This window comes from Glycine soja, chromosome 6 (genome assembly GCF_004193775.1).
Source record: "Glycine soja cultivar W05 chromosome 6, ASM419377v2, whole genome shotgun sequence".
Taxonomy (NCBI): Eukaryota; Viridiplantae; Streptophyta; class Magnoliopsida; order Fabales; family Fabaceae; genus Glycine; species Glycine soja.
In genome coordinates, this window is record NC_041007.1 from 27,820,940 (window position 1) to 27,826,080 (window position 5,141).

A 5,141-nucleotide genomic window follows, 5' to 3' on the forward strand; every position below is an offset into this window, starting at 1 on the left:
TTATAGGCCTTTGATGACCATTCAAAAATCTCTTGAACAGATGTGACTCTCAGGAGTTATTTTTTTAAGAGTTGTGACTCTTGAGAGTTATTTTCTGAATTTCTGAATTCTTGACTTGGATCAAACTTGAGAAGCGCTTATCTTTGGCATCATCAAAATTATGTATACATACATTCACATTCTCCCCCTTTGTGATGATGACAATCAAGTTATTTCTTTTTTACATCATCAAAACAATGCATGATCCACATTCTCCCCCCTTTTGATGATGACGTTCATTATCCAAGGCTTAATCTTTTTTATATCATCAAAATCTTCATGATTTACATTAAGCATGTAGGTATTGCCAATGCAATTACCAACAAACTTAATGTTTTTTGAAATCGGATATGTTATAGTGCAACACTCTTGATTATAAACAATTTGAAAAACTTTATCACACAATAGGCTTATGCTTAATAAGTTATGTTTAAGCCCTTCCACATATAATAAACAATTGACTTATGCTTAATAAGTTGTGTTTAAGCACTTCCATGGCTTATGTTTAATAAGTAGTGTTTTAGCCATTCCTTGGTTGTTTTCTTCGTAGGTCACAAAACCTTCTTCTTTTGCTTTAAGAGACACAAATTTTGATTTGTCTCCTGTCATATGCCTTGAGCAGTCACTATCTAGGTACCATAGTTGTCTTTTCGCTGCTATGAACACCTACAAAACAAATTTAGAGGGTAGATTTAGGTGCCCAAATTATGTAAGGTCCTTTTTTGGTTAGCAACCTTTTTAGTTCCCTTAAGAACCCATTTCTATTTCCCACTTGGAACTCCAAACTTTTTTATGATACAATTAAAAGAAGAGTTTCCCTTATTCATACAATAGTAGCATACTGTGAAGGGTGAGCTAGAAGCTTTTGTGAAGTTGAAAAAGTTTTTGTAAGTTTTCGGCTTTTTGTTACGAGTGTAACCGAAACCAGCCTTTTCAATAGCATATTTTTGTTGAGCAAGTAGTGCCTCTAAGTTATCTTCTCCCATTGTCAATTTTGATTAACTTTTCAGCAAATACTCAACCTTTGTTTCCAATGCTTTACAATTCTCACAAGAGGAAGTGACACTTGTGGTATTAGCATAATTACAAGAAGAGTTGTGACGCCTTGGAATTTTGCTAATTGTGTTTCTGACACACTAATTCTGTTATTTCCTTTATTTATATTATTTTAATTAAACCAATGAGATTTCGATTAAATTTGTTGTACATAACTATTGAACTGTTTACTTTTATTTGGAGAAATAGAGTAATTCAAATCCCTGGGAGATGATTTTTTTTTTTATAAAATCCGTAACCTGCGACGACATTGGTATGCTTGCCAATAGTCTAACAATGGTACATCCAATTACAAGATCTAAGACCAACACAACACAATATCAAGAACAGCTCAATAACAGGATAAATGATAGAGAAATTGTGACACCCTCTACTCTGACATACATATACTTATGAAAAACATAAAAAATATGGAATTTAATTAAATCAACTTTATTCAAATCACTTAAACAAATTCATGTGGGTAAAATGGTCACATTCACTTCACTGTTACCAAATAAAACTTATTAAAAATATCTTTGACTTAAAACAAGGTCGTCCAAAACTCCAAAGAATGAACTAAAGACTTAACATGTGAAACAAAATTATAAGAACTACATGTCCAGAACTTCATGCAATTAATACAGAACTCTATGTCTCAATGTCACATCATATCATAGCATTGTGTTCCAAAACTCAATTAAAAAGATTCAAAACCATCATAAGACATGTCAAAGGTATTCAAAATGAAACTATAATGTATGCTCTATCATATAGCCCAAGTTAGGTTGAATCAGTATAATTCCTTGGTGTGTTGTTTCCTTCCTTACTACTTTTAATTTATAATTTGTTGTTGTGTGATTAAAAACTGTTTTAGAAAAACCTATTTTTTGAAAAGATCAATTTTGACCTTTGATAAAAAGGTTTTTATAAAATGATTTTATTATTTAGAAGCAACACTTACTCTAAGAAAGACAAGTAAAACAACAATTATCAGTTTAACTTATTATGTAATTTTGTGAGTAATTTTTGAAGAAGTAGATTGCAAGATTGTTAAGTGCTAGAAAGTATTCATTTATCCAAGTACTTGTAAAGGAAACATGTTATTCTTGTTAGTCTTTTGATTCTCCAAGCAAAAAGCTTGAGAAGCATAATTAGAAGCTAGGATGCTTGTGCAAAAATTATGTCATAATTAGAAGCTTCCCTATTTTAGATACCAACTGAATCACTTCACATGCATCCTATCATGTCATGTATATCCAACTCCTTGGAGATTTCTCACCTTCGAGCGATCAACATAAATACATAATCTACAATAGTCGCACTCTGTGACCATTTAGGAAAGACCTTTTGAAGGAAGTGTGATTGTATAAAAAACAGACAAGTGTGGATTTTGACTTATCTCTATAAGGCTTGTAATACCTTACATCTATAGGGATTCACCCATTCATCTAACCTATAGGCCCATTCCCATTAGTCACCACAAAAAATCCCAAAACTAAGTTGAGAACCCATTGAGCACCCACAACTTACGTGTCTACTCACATGAATGTTATGTATGGATGTACACAATTCATCAATTACACATCATTCATCAATTTCCAATATCACAAGTTCCTTCTCAATTTTAAATTTTTCATTCAATTGTCCAAAAGTAAATACATAAAAAACAATGAAGCATTCAATAAAATAAAATGATGGTGTTACAATTAGAGATGAAAATTATTCTTAGGCGCAAAAATATCCACAATAGGTAGAATAAGTGCTCACTCTTTGAGGATGGATCTAGGGACAAGTATTTACCCACAAAATTTAATGAGAATGGTCTGGGTGCTATAATACCCAACTTGTCCCATTCTTGCACTTATTATATATGCAATAATTTAATTAAAACATCTTAAATATATGTAGATACATACATACATACACACACACACACACACACAGATATATATATATATATATATATATATTTAAATTTATATTTGTATTTATTATTTATTAATTTAACTACTAAAATATAATACTAATTATTGAAGTTTAAGAATTAGAATATTGATCATTAAAAATGGTTATGTTTCGAATGTTTAATTATGATGTTTGTTTGAATGATTTAAGAATTTTTTTTGTTAATTTAGTTGTAGCAATTTTTTAATTAATATTTTTATTGATTATCAACTTCACACATAAGCAATGTTCAGGTAGTGGGTGTGAGTATAAATTTATAGGTATCCAATGGGTACATGGATGAGGATTAAAGTTGTTACTCACACAAGTATGGAGACAAGTACAAGTATGGGGACAGATACTATAGTATCCTTCCCAAACCTACACACTATCATCACCAGTTAATTATAAAAGAGGTCATACACCAGCATGTAAGAGTAAAATTACTACAACAATAAAAAAAATAAACATATACACACTGGATTATGAAATAATCATAGTTAAAGGATTCATTCAATCACAATTATTATCAATATTATATACCAATTCCACACAGTTAATCATTGCAAGATAGGTAGGCACATAAAATAATACACATGCAAACTATCTTGAATATGAGACATGCTTAACTCCACAAAAATTTCTTATTTGAGTGACCAATTAAATGTGTTCCTTAACATGGTATAAAAAAATAATAATAGACTTCATGGATTGAAAATGTGTCACATTTTTATAAATAATTCTAGTGACATTAATCACTAATAATTGGAAAATATTTTTTTTCATAAATGATAACTACTAAATAATTGTGAATTAATAGTAGAAAATTAGTCAAAATTTGGCCTGAAATTAATTATTTAGTAGTTATTTGTGATTAAAAGTTACAAAATTAATTAAATTGAATTTTTGGTTACGAAAACTGAGGTTACATTAAGCAAAAAGGTAACAGGAAGTGAAGAAAAAGAAGAAGTTTGAAGCAGGCCCAGCCCAACACGCGCGCTAAGCGCGAGCCATGCGCTAAGTGCGCGATCCAACAGAAACACACGCTAAGCCTGAAGCGCGCTTACGAAGGCCCAAAGCCCACTTCAGCAGCTATAAATAGAGAACCAGTCCAAGGGAAACAACACACCTCGCCTCAGAGCACTTCTCTCAGCATTCCAAGCCTGAGCTCTCCCTTTTCTCTCTATATTCTTTGTTTTTATTACCCTCATTCTTTCTTTCACCCCCAGTTGTAAAGCCCTCAATGGCCATGAGTGGCTAATCCCCTAGCTAGGGCCTGGCAGGCCTAAAAAGCCAACGATGTATGGTGTACTTCAAGAGTTATCAATGCAAAGAGGATTCAATCCAGGTTTTTATGTTCTAATTCTTTTCTTTTAATCTTGCATTTATTTCTTGATTTTCTTTTGGGTTTTATTCGCTCGGGAGAGGGTATTTCCTAATAAGGGTTTAAGAAGTAATGCATGCATCAGTTTTAGGGGTTATACGCTTGGGAAAGGGTAACACCTAATAGAGCATCTTAAGAAAAGGATCATCGGGTTAGTATTGCTAGGCATAGAATGATAACTCAATGCCCACGAATTTAGCAACATCTAGAATTTAACCTTAATGCATTTTAATTATTGAATCTTCGCAAAGGCATTTGGGAGATAGGTAGTTAAAATAGGCTTGCCATCGTGAGACATCAGGGGCAAGTAAAATTAATAGATGTGGGTAGAACTAATACAATTGCATTGGTAATGAATATCATATTTACATGCATCGTAGGCCAATTGGGTTTGTCTAGTCTTGGCATTTCTATCAATTATTTGTCTAAACTATTTGATCTAGTAGTAGCAATCTATTCTTGCGCCTATTCCCGTTTTTACTATTTACTTCTTACTTACAAATTGAAGAGTATTCAATAAAGTGCAATAAAATCCTTGTGGAAATGATACTCGGACTTCCGAGAAATACTACTTAGAGCGATTTGGTACACTTGCCAAACACATCAACAATACAGAAAAGGGTGTGTACACTTATAGGAAAGAAAGGAAGAAATATAAGATAGAGGGGAAGATAAATATAATATGTAATGTGAAAAAATGAGAGAAATAAAAAAAATATACAAAGTGCAACGAGGG